Here is a 12,584-nt window from a genome sequence, read left to right as displayed (position 1 = left end):
AGCACATAATTATATTGTCCAGAAAAGATCAAAAGAATCCTTCTTGTGGGATTTCTGGTTCATTCTTAGCTAGAAAAATGATGAAAGAATTCCCTGTCCTACAGCATTTCACAGTCCTGTTTTCAGATGTTCTTGGGGGGAAAAAGCCCAAAACAATTAAATAGGGGTGGGGGAAAAAAAAAAAAGCTACAGAAAAACCCACCCCAGACAAACAAGCTAAAATTACCTGATGTCTTTTGATCTCATTAGACTGAGGTTGAGTAGCTTGGGTCAATTCTTCTTTTATCAGCATGGTTAACAGGATGTTGCTACCAAACATTATTTAATACAGTGTATTTACAAATTCTCTCTCTCTAAAACAGAAAAGCAAAGAAAAGCTGTTAGAATGAGCTTATTCTTACTGAATGCACACCAGTCCCACTTCAGCAAAAAAAGCCCTATTGTTTAACAGATTGAGACATACTAAAGCAAAATCAAGTGACTTGCTGTCTGTTGGACAAACTATTGACTGGAACATTATAATTTATGCTGATTTCAAAAGGCCAAATCTTACAAAATCTAAATTAAATTCTGCTACAGTGTATTCAAGTGTGATTGAATGTAATAAGAGTTGGGGATAGTGGTTGTGCTACAGCTTAAAGTCTCAGCTGCCTTGGGGCAATTACGAAAATCTAAAATTGACCACTCTTTTCAGTTTCTGTGACTCTCCAAACGTGGGGAATGGAAGAGGGGATATTTCCCTTTCAGACTGTGGATTTTGAAGGGGAGAAACTGTACAATAGAGTTTTTTCTCTAACAATAATTTATTTCATCAGATCACTGCACTCCTCAATTCATGATTCAGGAGCCTCAACACCATTCACAGGACAGGGGGAAGTCCAAAGGGAGCAAATGTGGGGAAGGGAAGGGAAGGGAAGGGAAGGGAAGGGAAGGGAAGGGAAGGGAAGGGCAAAATTAGATTCAGATCAGGAAGACACTGGATGACTATGGAGATTTGAGTTCTTTCAATCAGTTTGCTGCATTCCTTCCACCTAAATTTTTCCTATTTCCTGTAGGCATTGGTACCCTCAGCCACCTGAGTCATTCTGCCCTAGAAGCTCCTCAGAATGAAAGCAAAATCTGTGCAATGAGGCATCTGCAACCTGCTCCTTTGTCACTAGTGGTTCTGCTTAGCCCTGTTTATATGAAAGGAATGACAGAGCAGACTGATAAAATAGGTCTTTGTCATGCAGCATGAGAGCTTGTTCCTTACCTAGCTAAACAGAAGACATCACAGAGTGGCCTTTGGTTTTGTCTATATATAAATGCATAGATGTAAAGATGTAAATATGTTCAAATTACACTCATACAGATATCTATTTTATTACACTACATAATTTTAATATTATATATATATCATATGGTATTAATTATAGGCAATATTTAGATAGATGTTATATATTTTTAAAATACCTACTTAATAAAAATAAATAATGATACAAAATACTTTTTGTATATTGAAACTCAGCTTCAGACAGTTATTTCTGAACACAAGTCTGGAACTTGTAAACTGCCTACAACATGTCATAGGTCAAAAATGGAATCAAAACAGCATTACTCCTGATAGTTGCTGGTGTGAAATGGCCATCTAAGTGTTTTACTATTTTATCAGTTTCTCTGATAATGTGCATTATTTTTATTATATTTTATTTCTGACATTTGAGATATTTTGCAGAGGAATACTGAGTTGCAAAACAATTATGTATATTATAAAAACCAAAAAATGACAAAACTTTTAAAATTCACTGCTCTTAAAGAATATAATTTCTGAGAAGTCTAGAAATTACACATAAATTCAGTTTCTTCCTCTCTCCTTTTGTATCTTACCTGGGGTGATCAGTGAAAGTTGACTTTGAACATAGGTACACAAGAAAATGGTGATGGCATGGAACAAATTAACATTTTTTCACTGGAAAAGTACTCAGCCAGGACTGCATTCCTTTCAGTGGCCATATAAGCCCTCAGCAGCTGAATGAAATAAAATTACAACACAGTAGTTAGAGCTGTGCTTACAACATGTCTTGGCTTTTGTAGTTTGGTTCAACTTCAGCACCAAAAATAACAAACAAGTCAGGCCTCCAAAACACACACAGGTTTTTAAAAACTCTGAACTTTAAAAAAAAAACACATCTGAAAATACTTTATTGCACTTCTGTCATTTTAGTTTTACTGTACAATCATAAGAGATGTAAATACAGAATTTAAATCAGGGACAGAAGAAAACACTCCAGAAGATGAGGTCTTAAAAAAACCCCTAAAACTACAAAACATTTGTTAAAATATGAGAGGAGAAAGCACTACAGAACAAGCTGGAAAGATGGCTGTGTGAATGTAGGAAATACTTGAATGCATTGACTGGGGATTATGCATTGCAATGGGAGGTGGGACTAGTGACAGTAGCAACAAAAAAAGGAACCGTGGAATGTATCCAGATGTGAGAAGGGATGAGCGAGTGTTCTGCATTCCACTCTTTGTCTAATTTCACTCTTTTTAAAAAATAAATTAATCTTTCTCTTCCCATTTCACAACCTGCCCTTCATGAAGGCTGTTCATTCTGAGTAAGGAAGAGGGATTTGTTATAATTAACCTACCATAATTAATAGATCAGTAAATCTGTGTTGCAATAACCTCCAGCAAGCACTAAGTACACATAATTTGCAACAATATTCCTTTACAACAGCATTTCCTTTTGTAAGAAACACCATACTAGGTTATAAACAAGGGGGCATCATACCTCCACCTCAAGAAGGTACTGAGTTTACCCTTGCAGCACTCCTTTTGTGTGAAACCATCTGAAGGCTGGGTTGGCGGTGTGTAGCAAAACCAAGCTGCAGCATCTCCTCTTAGGACTCTCCTAAACTCCACATCCCTTCACACAGTGGTACCCACCTGGGTCTGCCAGTGCTGGCTTCAGGTAAGAAGATGCTTTGGAACACCAAACAGAGGCTTTGCAGACTGACTGCAGCCTGAGGAGCCTTGAAGAGAGAAATCTTGCTCTGGAGCACTTGAAATCAGGTCCAGACATTGTAGATGGATCAATGTGGGCAGCTCACTAGAGTGGCACTGTCCTAAGAGAAGTTCAAGGCTATGACTATCAACACAAAAGCCTTGTTCCCAGCAGTATTGTCCTGGCAAACTACTTGTCAGGAATGAGCATACATGAATAAATATATTCATAAAATGAACAATAGTGATAAACCAAACAGGACTGTACAAAATTTCAGTGCAGAACAGAAAGGATCACTGTTGACACTGACTCACTGAGTTTGGTTTTATAAACCAGTACAGCATGCTTATCAAACCTGTAAATTTAAACTTTTAAACTTCAAACTTCTATCTCTTTTCTATCTCATAAATATGATATGATTGCTTACTCTGAAGTAGTTATACAGCATGTAATGCACTGCTTGATATAACTAAAAATCTAATTGCTTTAAAGAAAGCCTTCAGAAAACATATTGTATATTTTTTTCTTGAACTGATCTTCCAAGGTATACAGGGAGCATCTAAAATGACAAACAGGGAGCATCTAAATCTCAGTTTAAGAGATTTTTATGTGACCTTTCATCAGAGAAATACAATGGAAGGAAAATTGCCCTTAATAGATTGTTTTCCGAGTCCAGTTGCTGAAGTAGATTATTATATTTTGCTTTCCTTTCAAAAGCTGGGTTAAAACCTGCTTAGGTTCTGTGAGAAATGGGTTTTGCAATATTAGGTCAGTTGCAGCTAAAGTTCATAGATAAAATTTGTGCAAAAAAATCCACAGAGAATTCAATTAGAAAAGAGCAGAGGCCTTGTCTGAAGAATACCAGGAGGCTGCTGATCTCATAAGATAGGACATATTGTACTTGATCCTAAAACTATTCAACCATTCTAATATATCAGTTTTACTTCAGTAGTCAGAAGGACCTAGACATATCCAGACTTTATTATGCTGCTATATACAAACATAGAGAAAAAAACCTCCTGTTTCCAGAGAACTTGCAATCTAAGTTTACATTTTAATAGGATTAGCATATGAATAGATATATTTTACCTTATTATCTTTAAATGCATACTTTTGAATGTACAAAATATCTGTTTGCACACATGCTTCTTTCTTACTTTTAATGTCCTTGTTCAAGGCCCATGGAAACCAATGGGAATGTAAATTATTACATTTGTTTTCTTAGCCTTTGTGTCAGGCTAAAAGTAGGATGCAGCTCTCCTGATTTCTGGTGACGACAACTTCGCCTTCTATATCTGAGCTACATGTTTTGGTTACTGTTTTAAAAACTAAATAGGTCTCAGGCAATGGGTGTAGGGCACCACTAATTTGATAAAATATCAGTGTCTGCATTGGGATGACATAAATCACTCTCTGGGCTCCACAGGCTGGGCAGACTCAGTTTCCATGAAATGCCAGGAACTGAGACATTGTTTCTGCAGAAACCTAAAGCTCTGTGTGCCGAAACCTACCTGTGGGTATTTAAAGACTCTAAAAACTGAACTGGTTGCTTTCCCTGTAATTCTTCTATATATGCACAAGGTGACACAAATTTTCAATTACAAAACCTGTGTATCTGTATGGACAAGGATTTCCTGAAAAGGTGAAGGCCAGGATGCTGTCACCTCCCATCAGCTCCCTCCCTTTCCAGCTGCCAGCACTGCTTGTTGGAAATCTCCAGCTTACAAAAGCACCAAACCTTTCCCAGCTCCTCTTGCTGGAGAGATAAGCTATGTTGCTCTGAAGCAGCTGAGGAAGATGTCATAATTTCCTGTTTCAGCTTCTCACTCAGTTTGGTGCACAGAAGCAGAATGGTGTATGCCCACCCCCTCTCCCATTCAGGACTGCTCATTTATGCAGGTGCACACACAGCCTCATGCTCACATGCCAGCACACAAACCTGTTCATTTCCATCCTGCCTAAGATCCTGTTTGCTGAAGAAAGACAGGGATAAAGTTCCAAGCCTTTATTTATTCAGAAGACAATTTTGCAAGAGTTGCATGTGTAATTTGTCATGGGTGATGGGGTTGCAACATCAGGCATGAACCAGTCAACCTATAGAGAGCCAGCTTGAAGGAATTCATGTACTGCGACACTGCTGGCCACAGAGGAAAAGGCTGCAGGGATTTTGAGGCTATTTTTGTGGGAGGAGAGAGTGAAATATACAATTTCTAGGGCACTGTATGTATCAAGGCCAAATCTTACAGATGTAGTCTTTGATATTCTGCTGGTATGGTTAGCTGTGCCAGGGCAACACAGAGATGTGTGTGCACCAAACACTTGAGTTGCACTGATACTGAATGGATTTTTTCAGGCATAATTTTAAACCTAACATTACACTGCTTTTCATTGCTTATAAAGATGCATCTCCACAACCACCCTGAAAAAAAACCCCAAAATGACCATCTCAAACCCTACACGTTCTTGAGATAGGTATGTGATTACTCAAGCTGGAAATCCAGTTCTGGTCTTCAGCTGGAAGCCAGATATCATTTGTGGTGTCCTTTAAATCCCAGGAAACAAACACATTTCTAGCTACCATCATGACACTGTTTTTATTTTTGCTTTGCATATTAATGAAATTAGTGTAAGATGCTTAGTAAAACTGTAACACCAAATAAATATTATGTAAGCAAGGGCAGTACATAAATGGGTTCTAGAAGGGCAGGATAACATCATAAAGGAAAAGTGTTTGTGACTCATTTTTTCTAATTCTTTTAGGAGTTTTCCTAATGTGCAGTGCACAATTGAAATAAATGGAAACTTTAAGAAATATTCTACATAAGGCAGAGTCCAAAAATGTAGAAGGTTATGCAAGGCTAACTGTAAAAATAAGCAGACGAGTCCTCTAAAATAATATTGCAACATTTTTTGGCTTCCATTTATTGGTTGCCATAGGATTTTTAGTCAGTGAGCAACTGCTAAACACAAGGCTGCCTCATACCATAGCTTGGCTTTTAAGAGAAGAAAAACATTAACATTGTTTAATGAACACCCTTGTCTGAAGAAGTTCTAGCAAATGTTAGGAACTCATTTTCCTACTGCCTTTTTAAAAACCAGAGAGATTTGCAAGTGTTGTGTTTATGATGCTGTGCCCAATTTAAATCTTCCTCTCTGACAACACTCAAATCTCCCTCCCAAATAAAAAGCAACTTGTTTTTGAGGGAAGTTGTTAGAGGACAAAGTCCAAGAGCAAACAGGTTACAGTGCCATGTACACAACAGAAAGGATCACAAGGCACTTTTAATGAGCTATTTGAGTTACACCAGCTGCTTCTGGGGCTGGAGAGAACATCCACTGGTGGACACTAAAGGAAAGAAATGGAAAATGCTTTTCTAAAGCATTTAATTTCCCTACTGAACAGGTGGTTAAGTCTGCTCTATGTAGCACATCCTACATGGAGAGGTAACAAGAGGAAAATAAAATAGTGACATGCTATAAAAAGTAAATAAATGCATTTGCTCTTGATCTTTTATTCAGTCTCCCAGTACATCTTGATGTATCAACATTCATCATTACTATTTTTTATGATGCTGATTTATGCTCTCTCTGCATTTGGGTTTATTTCTGCATTTTGTCCAACGACTGCTAGACATAGAAAGATTAAAGCAGCCATGTGTATCCATGGCTGAGCATTTTCTCACATGTTATAGAAGGGTCAGGCTCCTTTGGCCTGAAACCCTTCTGGGCCAATAACATTTGCAAACTTGTTTTCACATGTGACCATTTCCAAAGAAGGAAGGAAAGCATTTTCCCATATAAATTATACATGTATTTACATTTTTTTAAATACCCAAGGGCTAACACCTAGGAAACTCTCAAGCTAACAAGAGATTCCTGTTCTGAGGATTGAGTTTATAAAAATGTTAGGTTTTTAAAGTCTTCTGGACCACTCTACATAAATGTCCATACAGCTGTGTCTACTGACTGCCATTTGAGATGCCTGAGGGTACCCCATCACATCTCCATCTTTCTATTCACAAGAGGTTCTTCTTCCATAGCTTCTGTCTCTCATCTGTAAGTCTTGTGCAGATGTCTTGGATACCTGGTGTATCTCAAAGGGAACAAGACTTTTCTGTGTATGCAAACAAATGGGGCTCTGGCAAGCAAGGAAGGATTACTCCCATATAAATCGAGACATCTATGCCTGAGCTGGTCATGCTGAGCTCCTTTTATAGTCAGCAGAGAGAAATATAGTTGTCAACATTTAGCTGGACAAATCCTACCCCCAAATTCCACTTGTGTAAGCCCATTACTTCCAGCTTCAATAGTATTAGATAGTCTGAATCTTGTCTTTGTCCTCCCTGTTACATGTAAAGCTGGCAGTGGGTTTCTTTTCTCTGCCCCTCTGCGAGGAACTTGATTTAAGAGCTGAGGCAGAACAAAGCTTGGGCTTGACGATACTGACTTCAGAAGTGCGGTCAATCTCCCCTGCTGTGCTCTGACAGGGTAACCTTTTCTTGTGAAAATAATCTTGGAACAAGCTTTAAAACTGCCCTAAATATCAGAGTCTTTGGTCTAGTTCTGCAGCAAGAGCAGGATGATTCCACCCCAGACAACGAAGCCTATCTACTAACCTCGTGAAAGCAGGTCTTTCCCAGGTCTCTGGGGATTGTATCTGTTATTGATTCAGCTGACTGGAGCACACAGTAAATTGATGATGTCAAAAAGTTGCAAAGTATAGAAAAATGCAGTTTAGTCACTTCTTTCCACTTCTCTGAACAATTGGCATCCAACAGCTACAATGTTAGAAATATTACTTATGGATGGGAGCAGCAACATTCAGAATCTCTTAACCCCATCTACTATTAGAAGTAAGATGAGAAGCCTTCTACCCTTTAGAAAAGTCTGGTGTTTCTGTGGTAACCTTTGGATATAACACACAACACATACATTTCTCCCTTACTTCTATGGTATGCTCACCATGGTGGCCTCCAAATGCACTCTGAGTGACCTGGCAGCATAAACCCCATGGTAGCAAGTGTCACTTACAATTGCAGTTGTCCTAGATAAAAGCAAAGTGTATTGGCAGGGTGAAAAGAGCCAGAAGATAAAACTGTTTAAAGAGAATCACCACAGGATTTTCATTTTTGTTCTGCAATTTTAGAAAACAGATTACCAGAAGTCTATGATTGCTTGCATAAAATACCCTGTATTTGCTACAGTTTTTATCTTTCAGACTTACTTATATGCACGACTATCTGAAACCTAAAAACTTAATTTCCCCAAAAATTACTAACTACAGAAAATTGTGATGATGTTGAAAATGTACTGTGCAAGAAGGAACAGAACTTGTTAAATCATGTCATTTTTCAAAATCAGTTGTACAGTCCCAGCATGCTTGATGGAAAAACTAAGGTACACCCCTCCACCTTGTTCAAATGGCAAATAAGTAGAGCTCAAAATACCACCTGGCCCTTTGACAGGTTGGTGTGAGTATTATTCTGGAACAGATCAGTAATGTTGCTACTACAAAAGGGGCAAAGGGCATTATCTTCCCTACACTTACCTATGCACAAAGACCACTCGTAAGGTGGAGAAAATAAAGGAGGAAGGGCACAATCACCCTGCATCTCCTGTGCTCTGAGGATATAAATGCAACCTTGACCTTGTCCTTGTTTTCTACACAAAGCTAAATTTATCTAGGAAAAATGTCATCCTGCAGTAAAATGTGGGTTATCCTCATGGCCTGATCAATCAGCAGGCATGAAATCAGGCAACGTTGACTACTCCAGCTTTATCAGCCGCAGACAATAGCAAAATGTCACTGGATTTCTCTGAATCATACATTTCATGTTGCTGATGTTCCTTTTTTAAATTACAGACAGCACATTGCGAACTTTCTGACAAATCTGACTGCTGTCCTGAGGTTACATGAGATCACTGGTTATTCATGTTAGCAGCTCCTCAGACAAGGCAGAGACTCGATAATCTACACAGTACCAAGAAAATGGATTTGTCAACATTTCTCATCAAATTGAATAGGAAAAAAAAAAATTTTTTTGTTCTCTGCCATGAATTCTCTGTTGTAATCAAGCTATTGCTCTTCCAAAATACGTTCCTTTGACTGAATTAGAGAGTTTCTAAAAAGTAACAACAGTAAAATATGCATGTACTTACTCATCTTGAGCATCTTGATTTGATTGGCCTTGATTTGAGCTACCAAGGAGAGTAGGCACGTTATGTAATTTTTTAAGCAACGTTTATTCTAATAAAAAGTTTGTGTGTAGTAAAATCCTTTTACCCTAATGCAGCTGGAGTCCTGTCAGAAACTCAGTACCCAGAAGAACTTCAATTTTTACCCACAGCTACATTCCATCTTAGAGTAGCTCTAAAGGCTGTTTGTGTGGATCAGACATGTTTCTTGCTAATGTGAAAACTAAAATTAGCAATTAAAAACACGTAGAAATTACCAATAAACTGCTGTTGTGGTGATCACACATAGAAGGAAGTAGAAATCAACACAATATGAAGGAATAAAATGCCCATTAATGACCCGTAAGCCAGAACTCTCCTCTTCTTGCAGGCTGATATAGAGCTTTTAAAATTAAACCTCAAGTGCATGAAATTTGACATCTTTTCCAACCTATCATATTCTAATTTTGACTAATTCTAATTCAGTCTATTTTTTTTCCTTATTTGCAGGGACTGAATTAGATCAAATTTTAGCCACACCCTGTTACGAGAGAAACAATGAACCCATGTGGAATTTATAAAGAGTCAGGTCTCAGCATGAGTAGAAATCAGATACTTAGCCTGCTCTGCCCCATACCTTGAAGAATTTGGCTTGATCCACAGACCGTGTTTTGCTAGGTGCTCCTCTTGGTCTCTTCTGGAGGAGGCTGAGGGGAGGCCTCATTGCTTCCTTGTGAGGGGAAGAGGAGGGGCAGGCACTGATCTCTGCTCTGTGGTGACAGTGACAGGACCTGAGGGAATGGCCTGAAGTTGTGCCAGGGTAAGTTTGGGTTGGATATTTGGAAAAGGTTCTTCACCCCGAGAGTGGTTGGGCACTGGAACAGGCTCACCAGGGAAGTGGTCACAGCACCAGCCTGGCAGAGCTCAAGAAGTGTTAGGACAGTGCTCTCAAGCACATGGTGTGCCTCTTGGGGACAGTGCTGTGGAGGGCCAGGCATTGGACTCGGCGATCCTTGTGGGTCCCTTCCAACTCAATTTATTCAGTGATTTGCAGTTACAGGTGGAAGTCTCTGTTTGTAAGGGCACATTTGGTCACAGATGAAGGAAGATAGTTGTGTTCTGCTGCTTTACTCCACATCTCCAGCACATTCTCCTGCAGGTGGGGGAAACAGAGGCAATGTGGCTTGGCCTGCCATGGCAGCAGCTGGTACTGACACGTTCTGCAGGGTCAGCAGATGAGGCCGCTGGTGAGGTAGGGGCTGCAGGCAGGGCAGTGGGCAGAGCCAGCAGCCTCCCACCAGCCAGCCAGCAGCAATTCTCTGATGACCAATGACCCACACTTAGATGACCAGGCAGGAATGTCATAGCATCCTTTCTTATTTTGTCACTTTGGGAAGGCCAGAAGTTCAGACCTGGACTCCCCTGCAAGGAGGGGCTGCCCAAAATGCACCTGCAATAAATTGTGTGCGTAACGCTCATTCTTAGTGATTTAGATGGGAAACAGTCCAGCCCAATGGCAGCACCACAGATTTTCTCAGAAACCTTATCAACATGTTTCAGTCTTTCCAAGACTGATTCTGATGTCAGGGCAAGTGGGAAGCAGGGACAAATAGTTTCCTTCTTTGTGTGCTGCTTTCCCAGTACACGTTTTGCCAGCCTAATCAGATGGAGATAAACACCTTGCAATAGACTGTGCAACTGACGTCAGCTTTTTGTGTGCTTGGAATGATGTCAGCACCAGCTTTGCAATGCTTTAACCTCCTGAGCAGAAATAAGCAGAGCAGCAGCTAACCTTACTACTTTGCAAAAGCTGCCACACCAAGATTATTTCCTTTTTGCCCTGCTGGGTGAAGGAAGCAAGAGAATCAGAACAATGGGATCCACTCCTGTACTCAGCCAGTTTTTAAGAGGAGTCTAAACAAATTTGAGTTATATAAAAAATAAATGACACCTCTCAGCACAGTAGTGAGGCCCTTAAGAGATGGATTCCACTCATTTACATCAGTGCAAATAATATCAAATTCATTTCTCAGAATTTACACTACCATCACTGTAAATGTATTTTTCCACATATTTGCACACACTCACCAATATACATAACAATTTACAAGTTAAATACAGCCTAGAGTTTCAAACTTGTTTAGAGGCCTCTGGCGAGGCATTTCTAGAGGATCAAAATTTCACGCTAATAGCAATTTAATTCAGATGTCAAAAAAGGCAAAATGGAGGCACAGAAAGTGGTACCAAGAACACATGTGTCAAGAACCTTGGGAAATACAAGAGACAGTGGCAGAACCTGCCTGATTTAAGGGGTCTTTTGATTTCTTGTTTTGGTTTTCTTTAGAAATTTTCCTCAGCAGTTTCTCCTGTTCCAGGGGAATTACACCATATTACTACAGGTCATTTATACCCCATTTTACTTACACTTTGATTTCAATTTGTCTCATCATGTTACCAATTTTGAACATTTGCTTCTACTGAAAGAATAGGAAAGTTACAAGTTAGTTGTTAGCTGGACTGTCACTTATTAAATTAGCAAGTTTTTCATAGAAATCTTAGCCAAAACTTAAAGAATAAAGAACTGATTATTACTAATTCTTTTGGTATTCATTATGCTATTAGTCACAGAGCTCACTCATACATTTCCAAATTTCTACACAATCATTTCAGGATGAAGAGTATTAATTTTTTTCCCTTCTTAAGAATTTTTCTTTGGCATCAAGTTTCATGCCCTTCCTCTCCAATTGCCAGGAAAGCAGAGTTTGGGATTCAACAGTCTTGGGCTAGGCTTTTTTAGTTTATTTTTTTCTTTCTAGAAACACAAGTTTACCAAGGTTGTTTCATCTACAAGAGAATGCATTTTTAATTGACTTGTTTATCTCCATAACACATGCACACCTCAGCAAGACTAAGGAATCAGGTTATATGATATCATGGTGCCAAAGGAATAATTGTCTCTTGTTTGTGCAGTCCTGAAGAAAAGCCCGTAGCCTGAATCACACAGAGTGCTGCACCAACAGAATACATATATTGTAATAAAAAAGAAGTACAACTTTTTTCTTTTTTTTTTTTTACATTAGGGAGAGGTAGTGAAGGAAGGGCTGGAGAGCTTCCGAAGTCTGCCATGGGTCATATTCTGTGTAATGGTTTTATAGTTTTGTTTGCAGACATGGCTTTTCACCCTGCACATTTGGTCATCCTTTTCCCCAGGACTGAGAGACAGCTAAGACTGCGTGACAGTCTGCTCAGCAATATCCCAAATCCCACTGCAGTTGCTACCCAAACTGAGGGTGGAGCAGCACTTCTTAAGAAAGCTGTGTCAAGCATTTCTGCAGCAAGCAGCGCTATACCTGTGTACTCAACTAGCAGTGCCCATGAAGCAGTAATAAAAAAAAAAAAAGGAAATCAGAATCACAAATCCCCC

The sequence above is a fragment of the Passer montanus genome, unplaced genomic scaffold (genome assembly GCF_014805655.1).
Source record: "Passer montanus isolate IOZ18808 unplaced genomic scaffold, ASM1480565v1 scaffold34, whole genome shotgun sequence".
NCBI classification, from domain to species: Eukaryota; Metazoa; Chordata; class Aves; order Passeriformes; family Passeridae; genus Passer; species Passer montanus.
Note: the sequence above shows the minus strand (reverse complement) of the source record.